Source organism: Paroedura picta, chromosome 4 (assembly GCF_049243985.1).
Source record: "Paroedura picta isolate Pp20150507F chromosome 4, Ppicta_v3.0, whole genome shotgun sequence".
Lineage (NCBI taxonomy): Eukaryota > Metazoa > Chordata > Lepidosauria > Squamata > Gekkonidae > Paroedura > Paroedura picta.
Window position 1 is genome coordinate 24,690,864 of NC_135372.1, and position 27,824 is coordinate 24,718,687.

Consider the following 27,824-nt stretch of genomic DNA (forward strand, 5'->3'; position numbering starts at 1 on the left):
TCACTGGGTACTTACACGTACGAAAATCCCTATTGATTTACCTGATTTTACAAGGAAATAAAATGTGAAAAAATATTTCTACATCCCATGGCCTTTCCCAACCATTTAAATTTTTCTCTTACAGGGCTAACTCTTCCGAAAAACCAATACAACGCCCAGCCGGAACAATATATAAAGCTAAACGAACCGTTCACTTGGTACTTATCCGTAAGAAAATCCCTATTGATTTATCTGTTTTTACAAGGAAGTAAAATGTCAAAAAAAATATTTCTACATCCCATGGCCTTTCCCAACCATTTAAATTTTTCTCTTACAGGTCTAACACTTCCGAAAACCCAATACAACGCCCCCCCGGAACAATATATAAAGCTAAACGAACCGTTCACTGGGTACTTACACGTACGAAAATCCCTATTGATTTACCTGATTTTACAAGGAAATAAAATGTGAAAAAAATATTTCTACATCCCATGGCCTTTCCCAACCATTTAAATTTTTCTCTTACAGGTCTAATACTTCCGAAAAACCAATACAACGCCCACCCGGAACAATATCTAAAACTAAACAAACCGTTCACTGGGTACTTATCCGTAAGAAAATCCCTATTGATTTACCTGTTTTTACAAGGAAATAAAATGAGAAAAAATATTTCTACATCCCATGGCCTTTCCCAACCATTTAAAGTTTTCTCTTACAGGTCTAATACTTCCGAAAAACCAATACAACGCCCACCCGGAACAATATATAAAGCTAAACGAACCGTTCACTGGGTACTTACACGTACGAAAATCCCTATTGATTTACCTGATTTTACAAGGAAATAAAATGTGAAAAAATATTTCTACATCCCATGGCCTTTCCCAACCATTTAAATTTTTCTCTTACAGGGCTAACTCTTCCGAAAAACCCATACAACGCCCAGCCGGAACAATATATAAAGCTAAACGAACCGTTCACTTGGTACTTATCCGTAAGAAAATCCCTATTGATTTATCTGTTTTTACAAGGAAGTAAAATGTCAAAAAAAATATTTCTACATCCCATGGCCTTTCCCAACCATTTAAATTTTTCTCTTACAGGTCTAACACTTCCGAAAACCCAATACAACGCCCCCCCGGAACAATATATAAAGCTAAACGAACCATTCACTGGGTACTTAACCGTACGAAAATCCCTATTGATTTACCTGTTTTAACTAGGAAATAAAATGTGAAAAAAATATTTCTACATCCCATGGCCTTTCCCAACCATTTAAATTTTTCTCTTACAGGTCTAACACTTCCAAAAAACCAATACAACCCCCACCCGGAACAATATATAAAGCTAAACGAACCGTTCACTGGGTACTTATCCGTACGAAAATCCCTATTGATTTACCAGTTTTTACAAGGAAATAAAATGTGAAAAAATATTTCTACATCCCATGGCCTTTCCCAACCATTTAAATTTTTCTCTTACAGGTCTAATACTTCCGAAAAACCAATACAACGCCCACCCGGAACAATATATAAAGCTAAACGAACCGTTCACTGGGTACTTACACGTACGAAAATCCCTATTGATTTACCTGATTTTACAAGGAAATAAAATGTGAAAAAAATATTTCTACATCCCATGGCCTTTCCCAACCATTTAAATTTTTCTCTTACAGGTCTAACACTTCCGAAAAACCAATACAATGCCCTCCCGGAACAATATATAAAGCTAAACGAACAGTTCACTGGGCACTTATCCATACGAAAATCCCTATTGATTTACCTGATTTTACAAGGAAATAAAATGTAAAAAAAATATTTCTACATCCCATGGCCTTTCCCAACCATTTAATTTTTTCTCTTACAGGTCTAACACTTCTGAAAAACCAATACAACGACGAACCGGAACAATATCTAAAACTAAACAAACCGTTCACTGGGTACTTATCCGTAAGAAAATCCCTATTGATTTACCTGTTTTTACAAGGAAATAAAATGAGAAAAAATATTTCTACATCCCATGGCCTTTCCCAACCATTTAAAGTTTTCTCTTACAGGTCTAATACTTCCGAAAAACCAATACAACGCCCAGCCGGAACAATATATAAAGCTAAACGAACCGTTCACTTGGTACTTATCCGTAAGAAAATCCCTATTAATTTATCTGTTTTTACAAGGAAGTAAAATGTCAAAAAAAATATTTCTACATCCTATGGCCTTTCCCAACCATTTAAATTTTTCTCTTACAGGTCTAACACTTCCGAAAAACCAATACAACGCCCACCCGGAACAATATATAAAGCTAAACGAACCGTTCACTGGGGACTTATCCGTACGAAAATCCCTATTGATTTACCTGTTTTTACAAGGAAATAAAATGTGAAAAAATATTTCTACATCCCATGGCCTTTCCCAACCATTTAAATTTTTCTCTTACAGGTCTAACACTTCCGAAAAACCAATACAACGCCCACCCGGAACAATATATAAAGCTAAACGAACCGTTCACTGGGTACTTACACGTACGAAAATCCCTATTGATTTACCTGATTTTACAAGGAAATAAAATGTGAAAAAAATATTTCTACATCCCATGGCCTTTCCCAACCATTTAAACTTTTCTCTTACAGGTCTAATACTTCCGAAAAACCAATACAACGACCACCCGGAACAATATCTAAAGCTAAACTAACCGTTCACTGGGTACATATCTGTAAGAAAATCCCTATTGATTTACCAGTTTTTACAAGGAAATAAAATGTGAAAAAATATTTCTACATCCCATGGCCTTTCCCAACCATTTAAATTTTTCTCTTACAGGTCTAATAATTCCGAAAAACCAATACAACGACCACCCGGAACAATATCTAAAGCTAAACTAACTGTTCACTGGGTACATATCTGTAAGAAAATCCCTATTGATTTACCAGTTTGTACAAGGAAATAAAATGTGAAAAAATATTTCTACATCCCATGGCCTTTCCCAACCATTTAAATTTTTCTCTTACAGGTCTAATACTTCCGAAAAACCAATACAACGCCCACCCGGAACAATATCTAAAACTAAACAAACCGTTCACTGGGTACTTATCCGTAAGAAAATCCCTATTGATTTACCTGTTTTTACAAGGAAATAAAATGAGAAAAAATATTTCTACATCCCATGGCCTTTCCCAACCATTTAAACTTTTCTCTTACAGGTCTAATACTTCCGAAAAACCAATACAACGACCACCCGGAACAATATCTAAAGCTAAACGAACCGTTCACTGGGTACTTACACGTACGAAAATCCCTATTGATTTACCTGATTTTACAAGGAAATAAAATGTGAAAAAATATTTCTACATCCCATGGCCTTTCCCAACCATTTAAATTTTTCTCTTACAGGGCTAACTCTTCCGAAAAACCAATACAACGCCCAGCCGGAACAATATATAAAGCTAAACGAACCGTTCACTTGGTACTTATCCGTAAGAAAATCCCTATTGATTTATCTGTTTTTACAAGGAAGTAAAATGTCAAAAAAAATATTTCTACATCCCATGGCCTTTCCCAACCATTTAAATTTTTCTCTTACAGGTCTAACACTTCCGAAAACCCAATACAACGCCCCCCCGGAACAATATATAAAGCTAAACGAACCGTTCACTGGGTACTTACACGTACGAAAATCCCTATTGATTTACCTGATTTTACAAGGAAATAAAATGTGAAAAAAATATTTCTACATCCCATGGCCTTTCCCAACCATTTAAATTTTTCTCTTACAGGTCTAATACTTCCGAAAAACCAATACAACGCCCACCCGGAACAATATCTAAAACTAAACAAACCGTTCACTGGGTACTTATCCGTAAGAAAATCCCTATTGATTTACCTGTTTTTACAAGGAAATAAAATGAGAAAAAATATTTCTACATCCCATGGCCTTTCCCAACCATTTAAAGTTTTCTCTTACAGGTCTAATACTTCCGAAAAACCAATACAACGCCCACCCGGAACAATATATAAAGCTAAACGAACCGTTCACTGGGTACTTACACGTACGAAAATCCCTATTGATTTACCTGATTTTACAAGGAAATAAAATGTGAAAAAATATTTCTACATCCCATGGCCTTTCCCAACCATTTAAATTTTTCTCTTACAGGGCTAACTCTTCCGAAAAACCCATACAACGCCCAGCCGGAACAATATATAAAGCTAAACGAACCGTTCACTTGGTACTTATCCGTAAGAAAATCCCTATTGATTTATCTGTTTTTACAAGGAAGTAAAATGTCAAAAAAAATATTTCTACATCCCATGGCCTTTCCCAACCATTTAAATTTTTCTCTTACAGGTCTAACACTTCCGAAAACCCAATACAACGCCCCCCCGGAACAATATATAAAGCTAAACGAACCATTCACTGGGTACTTAACCGTACGAAAATCCCTATTGATTTACCTGTTTTAACTAGGAAATAAAATGTGAAAAAAATATTTCTACATCCCATGGCCTTTCCCAACCATTTAAATTTTTCTCTTACAGGTCTAACACTTCCAAAAAACCAATACAACCCCCACCCGGAACAATATATAAAGCTAAACGAACCGTTCACTGGGTACTTATCCGTACGAAAATCCCTATTGATTTACCAGTTTTTACAAGGAAATAAAATGTGAAAAAATATTTCTACATCCCATGGCCTTTCCCAACCATTTAAATTTTTCTCTTACAGGTCTAATACTTCCGAAAAACCAATACAACGCCCACCCGGAACAATATATAAAGCTAAACGAACCGTTCACTGGGTACTTACACGTACGAAAATCCCTATTGATTTACCTGATTTTACAAGGAAATAAAATGTGAAAAAAATATTTCTACATCCCATGGCCTTTCCCAACCATTTAAATTTTTCTCTTACAGGTCTAACACTTCCGAAAAACCAATACAATGCCCTCCCGGAACAATATATAAAGCTAAACGAACAGTTCACTGGGCACTTATCCATACGAAAATCCCTATTGATTTACCTGATTTTACAAGGAAATAAAATGTAAAAAAAATATTTCTACATCCCATGGCCTTTCCCAACCATTTAATTTTTTCTCTTACAGGTCTAACACTTCTGAAAAACCAATACAACGACGAACCGGAACAATATCTAAAACTAAACAAACCGTTCACTGGGTACTTATCCGTAAGAAAATCCCTATTGATTTACCTGTTTTTACAAGGAAATAAAATGAGAAAAAATATTTCTACATCCCATGGCCTTTCCCAACCATTTAAAGTTTTCTCTTACAGGTCTAATACTTCCGAAAAACCAATACAACGCCCAGCCGGAACAATATATAAAGCTAAACGAACCGTTCACTTGGTACTTATCCGTAAGAAAATCCCTATTAATTTATCTGTTTTTACAAGGAAGTAAAATGTCAAAAAAAATATTTCTACATCCTATGGCCTTTCCCAACCATTTAAATTTTTCTCTTACAGGTCTAACACTTCCGAAAAACCAATACAACGCCCACCCGGAACAATATATAAAGCTAAACGAACCGTTCACTGGGGACTTATCCGTACGAAAATCCCTATTGATTTACCTGTTTTTACAAGGAAATAAAATGTGAAAAAATATTTCTACATCCCATGGCCTTTCCCAACAATTTAAATTTTTCTCTTACAGGTCTAACACTTCCGAAAAACCAATACAACGCCCACCCGGAACAATATATAAAGCTAAACGAACCGTTCACTGGGTACTTACACGTACGAAAATCCCTATTGATTTACCTGATTTTACAAGGAAATAAAATGTGAAAAAAATATTTCTACATCCCATGGCCTTTCCCAACCATTTAAACTTTTCTCTTACAGGTCTAATACTTCCGAAAAACCAATACAACGACCACCCGGAACAATATCTAAAGCTAAACTAACCGTTCACTGGGTACATATCTGTAAGAAAATCCCTATTGATTTACCAGTTTTTACAAGGAAATAAAATGTGAAAAAATATTTCTACATCCCATGGCCTTTCCCAACCATTTAAATTTTTCTCTTACAGGTCTAATAATTCCGAAAAACCAATACAACGACCACCCGGAACAATATCTAAAGCTAAACTAACTGTTCACTGGGTACATATCTGTAAGAAAATCCCTATTGATTTACCAGTTTGTACAAGGAAATAAAATGTGAAAAAATATTTCTACATCCCATGGCCTTTCCCAACCATTTAAATTTTTCTCTTACAGGTCTAATACTTCCGAAAAACCAATACAACGCCCACCCGGAACAATATCTAAAACTAAACAAACCGTTCACTGGGTACTTATCCGTAAGAAAATCCCTATTGATTTACCTGTTTTTACAAGGAAATAAAATGAGAAAAAATATTTCTACATCCCATGGCCTTTCCCAACCATTTAAACTTTTCTCTTACAGGTCTAATACTTCCGAAAAACCAATACAACGACCACCCGGAACAATATCTAAAGCTAAACGAACCGTTCACTGGGTACTTACACGTACGAAAATCCCTATTGATTTACCTGATTTTACAAGGAAATAAAATGTGAAAAAATATTTCTACATCCCATGGCCTTTCCCAACCATTTAAATTTTTCTCTTACAGGGCTAACTCTTCCGAAAAACCAATACAACGCCCAGCCGGAACAATATATAAAGCTAAACGAACCGTTCACTTGGTACTTATCCGTAAGAAAATCCCTATTGATTTATCTGTTTTTACAAGGAAGTAAAATGTCAAAAAAAATATTTCTACATCCCATGGCCTTTCCCAACCATTTAAATTTTTCTCTTACAGGTCTAACACTTCCGAAAACCCAATACAACGCCCCCCCGGAACAATATATAAAGCTAAACGAACCGTTCACTGGGTACTTACACGTACGAAAATCCCTATTGATTTACCTGATTTTACAAGGAAATAAAATGTGAAAAAAATATTTCTACATCCCATGGCCTTTCCCAACCATTTAAATTTTTCTCTTACAGGTCTAATACTTCCGAAAAACCAATACAACGCCCACCCGGAACAATATCTAAAACTAAACAAACCGTTCACTGGGTACTTATCCGTAAGAAAATCCCTATTGATTTACCTGTTTTTACAAGGAAATAAAATGAGAAAAAATATTTCTACATCCCATGGCCTTTCCCAACCATTTAAAGTTTTCTCTTACAGGTCTAATACTTCCGAAAAACCAATACAACGCCCACCCGGAACAATATATAAAGCTAAACGAACCGTTCACTGGGTACTTACACGTACGAAAATCCCTATTGATTTACCTGATTTTACAAGGAAATAAAATGTGAAAAAATATTTCTACATCCCATGGCCTTTCCCAACCATTTAAATTTTTCTCTTACAGGGCTAACTCTTCCGAAAAACCCATACAACGCCCAGCCGGAACAATATATAAAGCTAAACGAACCGTTCACTTGGTACTTATCCGTAAGAAAATCCCTATAGATTTATCTGTTTTTACAAGGAAGTAAAATGTCAAAAAAAATATTTCTACATCCCATGGCCTTTCCCAACCATTTAAAATTTTCTCTTACAGGTCTAACACTTCCGAAAACCCAATACAACGCCCCCCCGGAACAATATATAAAGCTAAACGAACCGTTCACTGGGTACTTATCCGTACGAAAATCCCTATTGATTTGCCTGTTTTAACTAGGAAATAAAATGTGAAAAAAATATTTCTACATCCCATGGCCTTTCCCAACCATTTAAATTTTTCTCTTACAGGTCTAACACTTCTGAAAAACCAATACAACGCCCACCCGGAACAATATATAAAGCTAAACGAACCGTTCACTGGGCACTTATCCTTACGAAAATCCCTATTAATTTACCTGTTTTTACAAGGAAATAAAATGTGAAAAAATATTTCTACATCCCATGGCCTTTCCCAACCATTTAAATTTTTCTCTTACAGGTCTAACACTTCCGAAAAACCAATACAACGACCACCCGGAACAATATCTAAAGCTAAACTAACCGTTCACTGGGTACATATCTGTAAGAAAATCCCTATTGATTTACCAGTTTTTACAAGGAAATAAAATGTGAAAAAAATATTTCTACATCCCATGGCCTTTCCCAACCATTTAAATTTTTCTCTTACAGGTCTAATACTTCCGAAAAACCAATACAACGCCCACCCGGAACAATATCTAAAACTAAACAAACCGTTCACTGGGTACTTATCCGTAAGAAAATCCCTATTGATTTACCTGTTTTTACAAGGAAATTAAATGAGAAAAAATATTTCTACATCCCATGGCCTTTCCCAACCATTTAAAATTTCTCTTACAGGTCTAATACTTCCGAAAAACCAATACAACGACCACGCAGAACAATATCTAAAGTTAAACGAACCGTTCACTGGGTACTTACACGTACGAAAATCCCTATTGATTTACCTGATTTTACAAGGAAATAAAATGTGAAAAAATATTTCTACATCCCATGGCCTTTCCCAACCATTTAAATTTTTCTCTTACAGGGCTAACTCTTCCGAAAAACCAATACAACGCCCAGCCGGAACAATATATAAAGCTAAACGAACCGTTCACTTGGTACTTATCCGTAAGAAAATCCCTATTGATTTATCTGTTTTTACAAGGAAGTAAAATGTCAAAAAAAATATTTCTACATCCCATGGCCTTTCCCAACCATTTAAATTTTTCTCTTACAGGTCTAACACTTCCGAAAACCCAATACAACGCCCCCCCGGAACAATATATAAAGCTAAACGAACCATTCACTGGGTACTTAACCGTACGAAAATCCCTATTGATTTACCTGTTTTAACTAGGAAATAAAATGTGAAAAAAATATTTCTACATCCCATGGCCTTTCCCAACCATTTAAATTTTTCTCTTACAGGTCTAACACTTCCAAAAAACCAATACAACCCCCACCCGGAACAATATATAAAGCTAAACGAACCGTTCACTGGGTACTTATCCGTACGAAAATCCCTATTGATTTACCAGTTTTTACAAGGAAATAAAATGTGAAAAAATATTTCTACATCCCATGGCCTTTCCCAACCATTTAAATTTTTCTCTTACAGGTCTAATACTTCCGAAAAACCAATACAACGCCCACCCGGAACAATATATAAAGCTAAACGAACCGTTCACTGGGTACTTACACGTACGAAAATCCCTATTGATTTACCTGATTTTACAAGGAAATAAAATGTGAAAAAAATATTTCTACATCCCATGGCCTTTCCCAACCATTTAAATTTTTCTCTTACAGGTCTAACACTTCCGAAAAACCAATACAATGCCCTCCCGGAACAATATATAAAGCTAAACGAACAGTTCACTGGGCACTTATCCATACGAAAATCCCTATTGATTTACCTGATTTTACAAGGAAATAAAATGTAAAAAAAATATTTCTACATCCCATGGCCTTTCCCAACCATTTAATTTTTTCTCTTACAGGTCTAACACTTCTGAAAAACCAATACAACGACGAACCGGAACAATATCTAAAACTAAACAAACCGTTCACTGGGTACTTATCCGTAAGAAAATCCCTATTGATTTACCTGTTTTTACAAGGAAATAAAATGAGAAAAAATATTTCTACATCCCATGGCCTTTCCCAACCATTTAAAGTTTTCTCTTACAGGTCTAATACTTCCGAAAAACCAATACAACGCCCAGCCGGAACAATATATAAAGCTAAACGAACCGTTCACTTGGTACTTATCCGTAAGAAAATCCCTATTATTTTATCTGTTTTTACAAGGAAGTAAAATGTCAAAAAAAATATTTCTACATCCTATGGCCTTTCCCAACCATTTAAATTTTTCTCTTACAGGTCTAACACTTCCGAAAAACCAATACAACGCCCACCCGGAACAATATATAAAGCTAAACGAACCGTTCACTGGGGACTTATCCGTACGAAAATCCCTATTGATTTACCTGTTTTTACAAGGAAATAAAATGTGAAAAAAATATTTCTACATCCCATGGCCTTTCCCAACCATTTAAATTTTTCTCTTACAGGTCTAACACTTCCGAAAAACCAATACAACGCCCACCCGGAACAATATATAAAGCTAAACGAACCGTTCACTGGGCACTTATCCTTACGAAAATCCCTATTAATTTACCTGTTTTTACAAGGAAATAAAATGTGAAAAAATATTTCTACATCCCATGGCCTTTCCCAACCATTTAAATTTTTCTCTTACAGGTCTAACACTTCCGAAAAACCAATACAACGCCCACCCGGAACAATATATAAAGCTAAACGAACCGTTCACTGGGTACTTACACGTACGAAAATCCCTATTGATTTACCTGATTTTACAAGGAAATAAAATGTGAAAAAAATATTTCTACATCCCATGGCCTTTCCCAACCATTTAAACTTTTCTCTTACAGGTCTAATACTTCCGAAAAACCAATACAACGACCACCCGGAACAATATCTAAAGCTAAACTAACCGTTCACTGGGTACATATCTGTAAGAAAATCCCTATTGATTTACCAGTTTTTACAAGGAAATAAAATGTGAAAAAATATTTCTACATCCCATGGCCTTTCCCAACCATTTAAATTTTTCTCTTACAGGTCTAATAATTCCGAAAAACCAATACAACGACCACCCGGAACAATATATAAAGCTAAACGAACCGTTCACTGGGCACTTATCCTTACGAAAATCCCTATTAATTTACCTGTTTTTACAAGGAAATAAAATGTGAAAAAATATTTCTACATCCCATGGCCTTTCCCAACCATTTAAATTTTTCTCTTACAGGTCTAACACTTCCGAAAAACCAATACAACGACCACCCGGAACAATATCTAAAGCTAAACTAACCGTTCACTGGGTACATATCTGTAAGAAAATCCCTATTGATTTACCAGTTTTTACAAGGAAATAAAATGTGAAAAAAATATTTCTACATCCCATGGCCTTTCCCAACCATTTAAATTTTTCTCTTACAGGTCTAATACTTCCGAAAAACCAATACAACGCCCACCCGGAACAATATCTAAAACTAAACAAACAGTTCACTGGGTACTTATCCATACGAAAATCCCTATTGATTTACCTGATTTTACAAGGAAATAAAATGTAAAAAAAATATTTCTACATCCCATGGCCTTTCCCAACCATTTAATTTTTTCTCTTACAGGTCTAACACTTTTGAAAAACCAATACAACGACGAACCGGAACAATATCTAAAACTAAACAAACCGTTCACTGGGTACTTATCCGTAAGAAAATCCCTATTGATTTACCTGTTTTTACAAGGCAATAAAATGAGAAAAAATATTTCTACATCCCATGGCCTTTCCCAACCATTTAAAGTTTTCTCTTACAGGTCTAATACTTCCGAAAAACCAATACAACGCCCAGCCGGAACAATATATAAAGCTAAACGAACCGTTCACTTGGTACTTATCCGTAAGAAAATCCCTATTATTTTATCTGTTTTTACAAGGAAGTAAAATGTCAAAAAAAATATTTCTACATCCTATGGCCTTTCCCAACCATTTAAATTTTTCTCTTACAGGTCTAACACTTCCGAAAAACCAATACAACGCCCACCCGGAACAATATATAAAGCTAAACGAACCGTTCACTGGGGACTTATCCGTACGAAAATCCCTATTGATTTACCTGTTTTTACAAGGAAATAAAATGTGAAAAAAATATTTCTACATCCCATGGCCTTTCCCAACCATTTAAATTTTTCTCTTACAGGTCTAACACTTCCGAAAAACCAATACAACGCCCACCCGGAACAATATATAAAGCTAAACGAACCGTTCACTGGGCACTTATCCTTACGAAAATCCCTATTAATTTACCTGTTTTTACAAGGAAATAAAATGTGAAAAAATATTTCTACATCCCATGGCCTTTCCCAACCATTTAAATTTTTCTCTTACAGGTCTAACACTTCCGAAAAACCAATACAACGCCCACCCGGAACAATATATAAAGCTAAACGAACCGTTCACTGGGTACTTACACGTACGAAAATCCCTATTGATTTACCTGATTTTACAAGGAAATAAAATGTGAAAAAAATATTTCTACATCCCATGGCCTTTCCCAACCATTTAAACTTTTCTCTTACAGGTCTAATACTTCCGAAAAACCAATACAACGACCACCCGGAACAATATCTAAAGCTAAACTAACCGTTCACTGGGTACATATCTGTAAGAAAATCCCTATTGATTTACCAGTTTTTACAAGGAAATAAAATGTGAAAAAATATTTCTACATCCCATGGCCTTTCCCAACCATTTAAATTTTTCTCTTACAGGTCTAATAATTCCGAAAAACCAATACAACGACCACCCGGAACAATATCTAAAGCTAAACTAACTGTTCACTGGGTACATATCTGTAAGAAAATCCCTATTGATTTACCAGTTTGTACAAGGAAATAAAATGTGAAAAAATATTTCTACATCCCATGGCCTTTCCCAACCATTTAAATTTTTCTCTTACAGGTCTAATACTTCCGAAAAACCAATACAACGCCCACCCGGAACAATATCTAAAACTAAACAAACCGTTCACTGGGTACTTATCCGTAAGAAAATCCCTATTGATTTACCTGTTTTTACAAGGAAATAAAATGAGAAAAAATATTTCTACATCCCATGGCCTTTCCCAACCATTTAAACTTTTCTCTTACAGGTCTAATACTTCCGAAAAACCAATACAACGACCACCCGGAACAATATCTAAAGCTAAACGAACCGTTCACTGGGTACTTACACGTACGAAAATCCCTATTGATTTACCTGATTTTACAAGGAAATAAAATGTGAAAAAATATTTCTACATCCCATGGCCTTTCCCAACCATTTAAATTTTTCTCTTACAGGGCTAACTCTTCCGAAAAACCAATACAACGCCCAGCCAGAACAATATATAAAGCTAAACGAACCGTTCACTTGGTACTTATCCGTAAGAAAATCCCTATTGATTTATCATTTTTTACAAGGAAGTAAAATGTCAAAAAAAATATTTCTACATCCCATGGCCTTTCCCAACCATTTAAATTTTTCTCTTACAGGTCTAACACTTCCGAAAACCCAATACAACGCCCCCCCGGAACAATATATAAAGCTAAACGAACCGTTCACTGGGTACTTACCCGTACGAAAATCCCTATTGATTTACCTGATTTTACAAGGAAATAAAATGTGAAAAAAATATTTCTACATCCCATGGCCTTTCCCAACCATTTAAATTTTTCTCTTACAGGTCTAATACTTCCGAAAAACCAATACAACGCCCACCCGGAACAATATCTAAAACTAAACAAACCGTTCACTGGGTACTTATCCGTAAGAAAATCCCTATTGATTTACCTGTTTTTACAAGGAAATAAAATGAGAAAAAATATTTCTACATCCCATGGCCTTTCCCAACCATTTAAAGTTTTCTCTTACAGGTCTAATACTTCCGAAAAACCAATACAACGCCCACCCGGAACAATATATAAAGCTAAACGAACCGTTCACTGGGTACTTACACGTACGAAAATCCCTATTGATTTACCTGATTTTACAAGGAAATAAAATGTGAAAAAATATTTCTACATCCCATGGCCTTTCCCAACCATTTAAATTTTTCTCTTACAGGGCTAACTCTTCCGAAAAACCCATACAACGCCCAGCCGGAACAATATATAAAGCTAAACGAACCGTTCACTTGGTACTTATCCGTAAGAAAATCCCTATTGATTTATCTGTTTTTACAAGGAAGTAAAATGTCAAAAAAAATATTTCTACATCCCATGGCCTTTCCCAACCATTTAAAATTTTCTCTTACAGGTCTAACACTTCCGAAAACCCAATACAACGCCCCCCCGGAACAATATATAAAGCTAAACGAACCGTTCACTGGGTACTTATCCGTACGAAAATCCCTATTGATTTGCCTGTTTTAACTAGGAAATAAAATGTGAAAAAAATATTTCTACATCCCATGGCCTTTCCCAACCATTTAAATTTTTCTCTTACAGGTCTAACACTTCCGAAAAACCAATACAACGCCCACCCGGAACAATATATAAAGCTAAACGAACCGTTCACTGGGCACTTCTCCTTACGAAAATCCCTATTAATTTACCTGTTTTTACAAGGAAATAAAATGTGAAAAAATATTTCTACATCCCATGGCCTTTCCCAACCATTTAAATTTTTCTCTTACAGGTCTAACACTTCCGAAAAACCAATACAACGACCACCCGGAACAATATCTAAAGCTAAACTAACCGTTCACTGGGTACATATCTGTAAGAAAATCCCTATTGATTTACCAGTTTTTACAAGGAAATAAAATGTGAAAAAAATATTTCTACATCCCATGGCCTTTCCCAACCATTTAAATTTTTCTCTTACAGGTCTAATACTTCCGAAAAACCAATACAACGCCCACCCGGAACAATATCTAAAACTAAACAAACCGTTCACTGGGTACTTATCCGTAAGAAAATCCCTATTGATTTACCTGTTTTTACAAGGAAATAAAATGAGAAAAAATATTTCTACATCCCATGGCCTTTCCCAACCATTTAAAATTTCTCTTACAGGTCTAATACTTCCGAAAAACCAATACAACGACCACGCGGAACAATATCTAAAGTTAAACGAACCGTTCACTGGGTACTTACACGTACGAAAATCCCTATTGATTTACCTGATTTTACAAGGAAATAAAATGTGAAAAAATATTTCTACATCCCATGGCCTTTCCCAACCATTTAAATTTTTCTCTTACAGGGCTAACTCTTCCGAAAAACCAATACAACGCCCAGCCGGAACAATATATAAAGCTAAACGAACCGTTCACTTGGTACTTATCCGTAAGAAAATCCCTATTGATTTATCTGTTTTTACAAGGAAGTAAAATGTCAAAAAAAATATTTCTACATCCCATGGCCTTTCCCAACCATTTAAATTTTTCTCTTACAGGTCTAACACTTCCGAAAACCCAATACAACGCCCCCCCGGAACAATATATAAAGCTAAACGAACCATTCACTGGGTACTTAACCGTACGAAAATCCCTATTGATTTACCTGTTTTAACTAGGAAATAAAATGTGAAAAAAATATTTCTACATCCCATGGCCTTTCCCAACCATTTAAATTTTTCTCTTACAGGTCTAACACTTCCAAAAAACCAATACAACGCCCACCCGGACCAATATATAAAGCTAAATGAACCGTTCACTGGGCACTTATCCGTACGAAAATCCCTATTGTTTTACCTGTTTTTACAAGGAAATAAAATGTGAAAAAAATATTTCTACATCCCATGGCCTTTCCCAACCATTTAAATTTTTCTCTTACAGGTCTAACACTTCCGAAAAACCAATACAACGCCCACCCGGAACAATATCTAAAGCTAAACGAACCGTTCACTGGGCACTTATCCTTACGAAAATCCCTATTAATTTACCTGTTTTTACAAGGAAATAAAATGTGAAAAAATATTTCTACATCCCATGGCCTTTCCCAACCATTTAAATTTTTCTCTTACAGGTCTAACACTTCCGAAAAACCAATACAACGCCCACCCGGAACAATATATAAAGCTAAACGAACCGTTTACTGGGTACTTACACGTACGAAAATCCCTATTGATTTACCTGATTTTACAAGGAAATAAAATGTGAAAAAAATATTTCTACATCCCATGGCCTTTCCCAACCATTTAAACTTTTCTCTTACAGGTCTAATACTTCCGAAAAACCAATACAACGACCACCCGGAACAATATCTAAAGCTAAACTAACCGTTCACTGGGTACATATCTGTAAGAAAATCCCTATTGATTTACCAGTTTTTACAAGGAAATAAAATGTGAAAAAATATTTCTACATCCCATGGCCTTTCCCAACCATTTAAATTTTTCTCTTACAGGTATAATACTTCCGAAAAACCAATACAACAACCAACCGGAACAATATCTAAAACTAAACAAACCGTTCACTGGGTACTTATCCGTAAGAAAATCCCTATTGATTTACCTGTTTTTACAAGGAAATAAAATGAGAAAAAATATTTCTACATCCCATGGCCTTTCCCAACCATTTAAATTTTTCTCTTACAGGTCTAACACTTCCGAAAAACCAATACAACGCCCACCCGGAACAATATATAAAGCTAAACTAACCGTTCACTGGATACTTATGAGTACGAAAATCCCTATTGTTTTACCTGTTTTTACAAGGAAATAAAATGTGAAAAAAAAATTTCTACATCCCATGGCCTTTCCCAACCATTTAAATTTTTCTCTTACAGGTCTAACAATACCAAAAAACCAATACAACGCCCACCTGGAACAATATATAAAGCTAAACGGACCGTTCACTGGGCACTTATCCTTATGAAAATTCCTATTGATTTACCTGTTTTTACAAGGAAATAAAATGTGAAAAAAATATTTCTATATCCCATGGCCTTTCCCAACCATTTAAATTTTTCTCTTACAGGGCTAACACTTCTGAAAAACCAATACAATACCCACCCGGAAAAATGTATAAAGCTAAACGAACCGTTCACTTGGTACTTATCTGTAAGAAAATCCCTATTGATTTATCTGTTTTTATAAGGAAGTAAAATGTGAAAAAAATATTTCTACATTCCATGGCCTTTCCCAACCATTTAAATTTTTCTCTTACAGGTCTAACACTTCCAAAAAACCAATACAACGCCAACCCGGAACAATATATAAAGCTAAACGAACCGTTCACTGGGTACATATCTGTAAGAAAATCCCTATTGATTTACCAGTTTTTACAAGGAAATAAAATGTGAAAAAAATATTTCTACATCCCATGGCCTTTCCCAACTATTTAAATTTTTCTCTTACAGGTCTAATACTTCCGAAAAACCAATACAACGACCACGCGGAACAATATCTAAAGTTAAACGAACCGTTCACTGGGTACTTACACGTACGAAAATCCCTATTGATTTACCTGATTTTACAAGGAAATAAAATGTGAAAAAATATTTCTACATCCCATGGCCTTTCCCAACCATTTAAATTTTTCTCTTACAGGGCTAACTCTTCCGAAAAACCAATACAACGCCCAGCCGGAACAATATATAAAGCTAAACGAACCGTTCACTTGGTACTTATCCGTAAGAAAATCCCTATTGATTTATCTGTTTTTACAAGGAAGTAAAATGTCAAAAAAAATATTTCTACATCCCATGGCCTTTCCCAACCATTTAAATTTTTCTCTTACAGGTCTAACACTTCCGAAAACCCAATACAACGCCCCCCCGGAACAATATATAAAGCTAAACGAACCATTCACTGGGTACTTAACCGTACGAAAATCCCTATTGATTTACCTGTTTTAACTAGGAAATAAAATGTGAAAAAAATATTTCTACATCCCATGGCCTTTCCCAACCATTTAAATTTTTCTCTTACAGGTCTAACACTTCCAAAAAACCAATACAACGCCCACCCGGAACAATATATAAATCTAAATGAACCGTTCACTGGGCACTTATCCGTACGAAAATCCCTATTGTTTTACCTGTTTTTACAAGGAAATAAAATGTGAAAAAAATATTTCTACATCCCATGGCCTTTCCCAACCATTTAAATTTTTCTCTTACAGGTCTAACACTTCCGAAAAACCAATACAACGCCCACCCGGAACAATATCTAAAGCTAAACGAACCGTTCACTGGGCACTTATCCTTACGAAAATCCCTATTAATTTACCTGTTTTTACAAGGAAATAAAATGTGAAAAAATATTTCTACATCCCATGGCCTTTCCCAACCATTTAAATTTTTCTCTTACAGGTCTAACACTTCCGAAAAACCAATACAACGCCCACCCGGAACAATATATAAAGCTAAACGAACCGTTCACTGGGTACTTACACGTACGAAAATCCCTATTGATTTACCTGATTTTACAAGGAAATAAAATGTGAAAAAAATATTTCTACATCCCATGGCCTTTCCCAACCATTTAAACTTTTCTCTTACAGGTCTAATACTTCCGAAAAACCAATACAACGACCACCCGGAACAATATCTAAAGCTAAACTAACCGTTCACTGGGTACATATCTGTAAGAAAATCCCTATTGATTTACCAGTTTTTACAAGGAAATAAAATGTGAAAAAATATTTCTACATCCCATGGCCTTTCCCAACCATTTAAATTTTTCTCTTACAGGTATAATACTTCCGAAAAACCAATACAACAACCACCCGGAACAATATCTAAAACTAAACAAACCGTTCACTGGGTACTTATCCGTAAGAAAATCCCTATTGATTTACCTGTTTTTACAAGGAAATAAAATGAGAAAAAATATTTCTACATCCCATGGCCTTTCCCAACCATTTAAATTTTTCTCTTACAGGTCTAACACTTCCGAAAAACCAATACAACGCCCACCCGGAACAATATATAAAGCTAAACTAACCGTTCACTGGATACATATGAGTACGAAAATCCCAATTGTTTTACCTGTTTTTACAAGGAAATAAAATGTGAAAAAAAAATTTCTACATCCCATGGCCTTTCCCAACCATTTAAATTTTTCTCTTACAGGTCTAACAATACCAAAAAACCAATACAACGCCCACCTGGAACAATATATAAAGCTAAACGAACCGTTCACTGGGCACTTATCCTTATGAAAATTCCTATTGATTTACCTGTTTTTACAAGGAAATAAAATGTGAAAAAAATATTTCTATATCCCATGGCCTTTCCCAACCATTTAAATTTTTCTCTTACAGGTCTAATACTTCCGAAAAACCAATACAACGCCCACCCGGAACAATATATAAAGCTAAACAAACCGTTCACTGGATACTTACACGTACGAAAATCCCTATTGATTTACCTGATTTTACAAGGAAATAAAATGTGAAAAAAATATTTCTACATCCCATGGCCTTTCCCAACCATTTAAATTTTTCTCTTACAGGTCTAACACTTCCGAAAAACCAATACAATGCCCGCCCGGAACAATATATAAAGCTAAACGAACCGTTCACTGGGCACTTATCCATACGAAAATCCCTATTGATTTACCTGATTTTACAAGGAAATAAAATGTAAAAAAAATATTTCTACATCCCATGGCCTTTCCCAACCATTTAATTTTTTCTCTTACAGGTCTAACACTTCTGAAAAACCAATACAACGACGACCCGGAACAATATCTAAAACTAAACAAACCGTTCACTGGGTACTTATCCGTAAGAAAATCCCTATTGATTTACCTGTTTTTACAAGGAAATAAAATGAGAAAAAATATTTCTACATCCCATGGCCTTTCCCAACCATTTAAAGTTTTCTCTTACAGGTCTAATACTTCCGAAAAACCAATACAACGCCCAGCTGTAACAATATATAAAGCTAAACGAACCGTACACTTGGTACTTATCCGTAAGAAAATCCCTATTGATTTATCTGTTTTTACAAGGAAGTAAAATGTCAAAAAAAATATTTCTACATCCTATGGCCTTTCCCAACCGTTTAAATTTTTCTCTTACAGGTCTAACACTTCCGAAAAACCAATACAACGCCCACCCGGAACAATATATAAAGCTAAACGAACCATTCACTGGGGACTTATCCGTACGAAAATCCCTATTGATTTACCTGTTTTTACAAGGAAATAAAATGTGAAAAAAATATTTCTACATCCCATGGCCTTTCCCAACCATTTAAATTTTTCTCTTACATGTCTAACACTTCCAAAAAACCAATACAACGCCCACCCGGAACAATATATAAAGCTAAATGAACCGTTCACTGGGCACTTATCCGTACGAAAATCCCTATTGATTTACCTGTTTTTACAAGGAAATAAAATGTGAAAAAAATATTTCTACATCCCATGGCCTTTCCCAACCATTTAAATTTTTCTCTTACAGGTCTAACACTTCCGAAAAACCAATACAACGCCCACCCGGAACAATATATAAAGCTAAACGAACCGTTCACTGGGCACTTATCCTTACGAAAATCCCTATTAATTTACCTGTTTTTACAAGGAAATAAAATGTGAAAAAATATTTCTACATCCCATGGCCTTTCCCAACCATTTAAATTTTTCTCTTACAGGTCTAACACTTCCGAAAAACCAATACAACGCCCACCCGGAACAATATATAAAGCTAAACGAACCGTTCACTGGGTACTTACACGTACGAAAATCCCTATTGATTTACCTGATTTTACAAGGAAATAAAATGTGAAAAAAATATTTCTACATCCCATGGCCTTTCCCAACCATTTAAACTTTTCTCTTACAGGTCTAATACTTCCGAAAAACCAATACAACGACCACCCGGAACAATATCTAAAGCTAAACTAACCGTTCACTGGGTACTTATCCGTAAGAAAATCCCTATTGATTTAGCAGTTTTTACAAGGAAATAAAATGTGAAAAAATATTTCTACATCCCATGGCCTTTCCCAACCATTTAAATTTTTCTCTTACAGGTCTAACACTTCCGAAAAACCAATACAATGCCCTCCCGGAACAATATATAAAGCTAAACAAACCGTTCACTGGGCACTTATCCATACGAAAATCCCTATTGATTTACCTGATTTTACAAGGAAATAAAATGTGAAAAAAATATTTCTACATTCCATGGCCTTTCCCAACCATTTAATTTTTTCTCTTACAGGTCTAACACTTCTGAAAAACCAATACAACGACGACCCGGAACAATATCTAAAACTAAACAAACCGTTCACTGGGTACTTATCCGTAAGAATATCCCTATTGATTTACCTGTTTTTACAAGGAAATAAAATGAGAAAAAATATTTCTACATCCCATGGCCTTTCCCAACCATTTAAAGTTTTCTCTTACAGGTCTAATACTTCCGAAAAACCAATACAACGCCCACCCGGAACAATATATAAAGCTAAACGAACCGTTCACTGGGTACTTACACGTACGAAAATCCCTATTGATTTACCTTTTTTTACAAGGAAATAAAATGTGAAAAAAATATTTCTACATACCATGGCCTTTCCCAACCATTTAAATTTTTCTCTTACAGGTCTAACACTTCCAAAAAACCAATACAACGCCCACCCGGAACAATATATAAAGCTAAACGAACCGTTCACTGGGCACTTATCCGTACGAAAATCCCTATTGTTTTACCTGTTTTTACAAGGCAATAAAATGTGAAAAAAAAATATTTCTACATCCCATGGCCTTTCCCAACCATTTAAATTTTTCTCTTACAGGTCTAACACTTCCGAAAAACCAATACAACGCCCACCCGGAACAATATATAAAGCTAAACGAACCGTTCACTGGGCACTTATCCTTACGAAAATCCCTATTAATTTACCTGTTTTTACAAGGAAATAAAATGTGAAAAAAATATTTCTACATCCCATGGCCTTTCCCAACCATTTAAATTTTTCTCTTACAGGTCTAACACTTCCGAAAAACCAATACAACGCCCACCCGGAACAATATATAAAGCTAAACGAACCGTTCACTGGGTACTTACACGTACGAAAATCCCTATTGATTTACCTGATTTTACAAGGAAATAAAATGTGAAAAAAATATTTCTACATCCCATGGCCTTTCCCAACCATTTAAACTTTTCTCTTACAGGTCTAATACTTCCGAAAAACCAATACAACGACCACCAGGAACAATATCTAAAGCTAACCTAACCGTTCACTGGGTACTTATCCGTAAGAAAATCCCTATTGATTTACCAGTTTTTACAAGGAAATAAAATGTGAAAAAAATATTTCTACATCCCATGGCCTTTCCCAACCATTTAAATTTTTCTCTTACAGGTCTAACACTTCCGAAAAACCAATACAATGCCCTCCCGGAACAATATATAAAGCTAAACGAACCGTTCACTGGGCACTTATCCATACGAAAATCCCTATTGATTTACCTGATTTTACAAGGAAATAAAATGTGAAAAAAATATTTCTACATCCCATGGCCTTTCCCAACCATTTAATTTTTTCTCTTACAGGTCTAACACTTCTGAAAAACCAATACAACGACGACCCGGAACAATATCTAAAACTAAACAAACCGTTCACTGGGTACTTATCCGTAAGAATATCCCTATTGATTTACCTGTTTTTACAAGGAAATAAAATGAGAAAAAATATTTCTACATCCCATGGCCTTTCCCAACCATTTAAAGTTTTCTCTTACAGGTCTAATACTTCCGAAAAACCAATACAACGCCCACCCGGAACAATATATAAAGCTAAACGAACCGTTCACTGGGTACTTACACGTACGAAAATCCCTATTGATTTACCTTTTTTTACAAGGAAATAAAATGTGAAAAAAATATTTCTACATCCCATGGCCTTTCCCAACCGTTTAAATTTTTCTCTTACAGGTCTAACACTTCCAAAAAACCAATACAACGCCCACCCGGAACAATATATAAAGCTAAACGAACCGTTCACTGGGCACTTATCCGTACGAAAATCCCTATTGTTTTACCTGTTTTTACAAGGCAATAAAATGTGAAAAAAAAATATTTCTACATCCCATGGCCTTTCCCAACCATTTAAATTTTTCTCTTACAGGTCTAACACTTCCGAAAAACCAATACAACGCCCACCCGGAACAATATATAAAGCTAAACGAACCGTTCACTGGGCACTTATCCTTACGAAAATCCCTATTAATTTACCTGTTTTTACAAGGAAATAAAATGTGAAAAAAATATTTCTACATCCCATGGCCTTTCCCAACCATTTAAATTTTTCTCTTACAGGTCTAACACTTCCGAAAAACCAATACAACGCCCACCCGGAACAATATATAAAGCTAAACGAACCGTTCACTGGGTACTTACACGTACGAAAATCCCTATTGATTTACCTGATTTTACAAGGAAATAAAATGTGAAAAAAATATTTCTACATCCCATGGCCTTTCCCAACCATTTAAACTTTTCTCTTACAGGTCTAATACTTCCGAAAAACCAATACAACGACCACCCGGAACAATATCTAAAGCTAACCTAACCGTTCACTGGGTACTTATCCGTAAGAAAATCCCTATTGATTTACCAGTTTTTACAAGGAAATAAAATGTGAAAAAAATATTTCTACATCCCATGGCCTTTCCCAACCATTTAAATTTTTCTCTTACAGGTCTAACACTTCCGAAAAACCAATACAATGCCCTCCCGGAACAATATATAAAGCTAAACGAACCGTTCACTGGGCACTTATCCATACGAAAATCCCTATTGATTTACCTGATTTTACAAGGAAATAAAATGTGAAAAAAATATTTCTACATCCCATGGCCTTTCCCAACCATTTAATTTTTTCTCTTACAGGTCTAACACTTCTGAAAAACCAATACAACGACGACCCGGAACAATATCTAAAACTAAACAAACCGTTCACTGGGTACTTATCCGTAAGAATATCCCTATTGATTTACCTGTTTTTACAAGGAAATAAAATGAGAAAAAATATTTCTACATCCCATGGCCTTTCCCAACCATTTAAAGTTTTCTCTTACAGGTCTAATACTTCCGAAAAACCAATACAACGCCCACCCGGAACAATATATAAAGCTAAACGAACCGTTCACTGGGTACTTACACGTACGAAAATCCCTATTGATTTACCTGTTTTTACAAGGCAATAAAATTTGAAAAAAATATTTCTACATCCCATGGCCTTTCCCAACCATTTAAATTTTTCTCTTACAGGTCTAACACTTCCGAAAAACCAATACAATGCCCACCCGGAACAATATATAAAGCTCAACGAACCGTTCACTGGGCACTTATCCTTACGAAAATCCCTATTAATTTACCTGTTTTTACAAGGAAATAAAATGTGAAAAAAATATTTCTACATCCCATGGCCTTTCCCAACCATTTAAATTTTTCTCTTACAGGTCTAACACTTCCGAAAAACCAATACAACGCCCACCCGGAACAATATATAAAGCTAAACGAACCGTTCACTGGGTACTTACACGTACGAAAATCCCTATTGATTTACCTGATTTTACAAGGAAATAAAATGTGAAAAAAATATTTCTACATCCCATGGCCTTTCCCAACCATTTAAACTTTTCTCTTACAGGTCTAATACTTCCGAAAAACCAATACAACGCCCACCCGGAACAATATATAAAGCTAAATGAACCGTTCACTGGGCACTTATCCGTACGAAAATCCCTATTGATTTACCTGATTTTACAAGGAAATAAAATGTGAAAAAAATATTTCTACATCCCATGGCCTTTCCCAACCATTTAAATTTTTCTCTTACAGGTCTAACACTTCTGAAAAACCAATACAACGACGACCCGGAACAATATCTAAAACTAAACAAACCGTTCACTGGGTACTTATCCGTAAGAAAATCCCTATTGATTTACCTGTTTTTACAAGGAAATAAAATGAGAAAAAATATTTCTACATCCCATGGCCTTTCCCAACCATTTAAATTTTTCTCTTACAGGTCTAACACTTCCGAAAAACCAAAACAACGCCCACCTGGAACAATATATAAAGCTAAACGAACCGTTCACTGGGTACTTACACGTACAAAAATCCCTATTGATTTACCTGTTTTAACAAGGAAATAAAATGTGAAAAAAATATTTCTACATCCCATGGCCTTTCCCAACCATTTAAAGTTTTCTCTTACAGGGCTAACACTTCCGAAAAACCAATACAACACCCACCCGGAACAATATATAAAGCTAAACGAACCGTTCACTTGGTACTTATCCGTAAGAAAATCCCTATTGATTTATCTGTTTTTACAAGGAAGTAAAATGTGAAAAAAATATTTCTACATTCCATGGCCATTCCCAACCATTTAAATTTTTCTCTTACAGGTCTAACACTTCCGAAAAACCAATACAACGCCCACCCGGAACAATATATAAAGCTAAACGAACCATTCACTGGGGACTTATCCGTACGAAAATCCCTATTGATTTATCTGTTTTTACAAGGAAATAAAATGTGAAAAAAATATTTCTACATCCCATGGCTTTTCCCAACCGTTTAAATTTTTCTCTTACAGGTCTAACACTTCCGAAAAACCAATACAACGCCCACCCGGAACAATATATAAAGCTAAACGAACCGTTCACTGGGCACTTATCCGTACGAAAATCCCTATTGTTTTACCTGTTTTTACAAGGAAATAAAATGTGAAAAAAATATTTCTGCATCCCATGGCCTTTCCAAACCATTTAAATTTTTCTCTTATAGGTCTAACACTTGCGAAAAACCAATACAACGCCCTCCCAGAACAATTTATAAATCTAAACGAACCGTTCACTGGGCACTTATCCGTACGAAAATCCCTATTGATTTACCTGATTTTACAAGGAAATAAAATGTGAAAAAAATATTTCTACATCCCATGGCCTTTCCCAACCATTTAAATTTTTCTCTTACAGGTCTAACACTTCCGAAAAACCGATACAACGCCCTCCCAGAACAATATATAAAGCTAAACGAACCGTTCACTGGGCACTTATCCGTACGAAAATCCCTATTGATTTACCTGATTTTACAAGGAAATAAAATGTGAAAAAAATATTTCTACATCCCATGGCCTTTCCCAACCATTTAAATTTTTCTCTTACAGGTCTAACACTTCCAAAAAACCAATACAACGCCCACCCGAAACAATATATAAAGATAAACAAACCGTTCACTGGGCACTTATCCGTACGAAAATCCCTATTGATTTACCTGATTTTACAAGGAAATAAAATGTGAAAAAAATATTTCTACATCCCATGGCCTTTCCCAACCATTTAAATTTTTCTCTTACAGGTCTAACACTTCCGAAAAACCGATACAACGCCCTCCCAGAACAATATATAAAGCTAAACGAACCGTTCACTGGGCACTTATCCGTACGAAAATCCCTATTGATTTACCTGATTTTACAAGGAAATAAAATGTGAAAAAAATATTTCTACATCCCATGGCCTTTCCCAACCATTTAAATTTTTCTCTTACAGGTCTAACACTTCCAAAAAACCAATACAACGCCCACCCGAAACAATATATAAAGATAAACAAACCGTTCACTGGGCACTTATCCGTACGAAAATCCCTATTGATTTACCTGTTTTTACAAGGAAATAAAATGTGAAAAAAATATTTCTACATCCCATGGCCTTTCCCAACCATTTAAATTTTTCTCTTACAGGTCTAACACTTCCAAAAAACCAATACAACGACCACCCGGAACAATATCTAAAGCTAAATGAACCATTCACTGGGTACATATCTGTAAGAAAATCCCTATTGATTTACCAGTTTTTACAAGGAAATAAAATGTGAAAAAATATTTCTACATCCCATGGCCTTTCCCAACCATTTAAATTTTTCTCTTGCAGGTCTAATACTTCCGAAAAACTAATACAACGCCCACCCGGAACAATATCTAAAACTAAACAAACCGTTCACTGGGTACTTATCCGTAAGAAAATCCCTATTGATTTACCTGTTTTTACAAGGAAATAAAATGAGAAAAAATATTTCTACATCCCATGGCCTTTCCCAACCATTTAAATTTTTCTCTTACAGGTCTAACACTTCCGAAAAACCAAAACAACGCCCACCCGGAACAATATATAAAGCTAAACGAACCGTTCACTGGGCACTTATCCGTAAGAAAATCCCTATTGATTTACCTGTTTTAACAAGGAAATAAAATGTGAAAAAAATATTTCTACATCCCATGGCCTTTCCCAACCATTAAAAGTTTTCTCTTACAGGGCTAACACTTCCGAAAAACCAATACAACGCCCACCCGGAACAATATATAAAGCTAAACGAACCGTTCACTGGGGACTTATCCGTACGAAAATCCCTATTGATTTACCTGTTTTTACAAGGAAATAAAATGTGAAAAAAATATTTCTACATCCCATGGCTTTTCCCAACCGTTTAAATTTTTCTCTTACAGGTCTAACACTTCCGAAAAACCAATACAACGCCCACCCGGAACAATATATAAAGCTAAACGAACCGTTCACTGGGCACTTATCCATCCGAAAATCCCTATTGTTTTACCTGTTTTTACAAGGAAATAAAATGTGAAAAAAATATTTCTACATCCCATGGCCTTTCCAAACCATTTAAATTTTTCTCTTATAGGTCTAACACTTCTGAAAAACCAATACAACGCCCTCCCAGAACAATTTATAAAGCTAAACGAACCGTTCACTGGGCACTTATCCGTACGAAAATCCCTATTGATTTACCTGATTTTACAAGGAAATAAAATGTGAAAAAAATATTTCTACATCCCGTGGCCTTTCCCAACCATATAAATTTTTCTCTTACAGGTCTAACCCTTCCAAAAAACCAATACAACGCCCACCCTGAACAATATATAAAGCTAAACAAACCGTTCACTGGGCACTTATCCGTACGAAAATCCCTATTGATTTACCTGTTTTTACAAGGAAATAAAATGTGAAAAAAATATTTCTACATCCCATGGCCTTTCCCAACCATTTAAATTTTTCTCTTACAATTCTAACACTTCCGAAAAACCAATACAACGCCCACCCGGAACAATATATAAAGCTAAACGAACCGTTCACTGGGCACTTATCCGTACGAAAATCCCTATTGATTTACCTGATTTTACAAGGAAATAAAATGTGAAAAAAATATTTCTACATCCCATGGCCTTTCCCAACCATTTAAATTTTTCTCTTACAGGTCTAACACTTCCAAAAAACCAATACAACGACCACCCGGAAC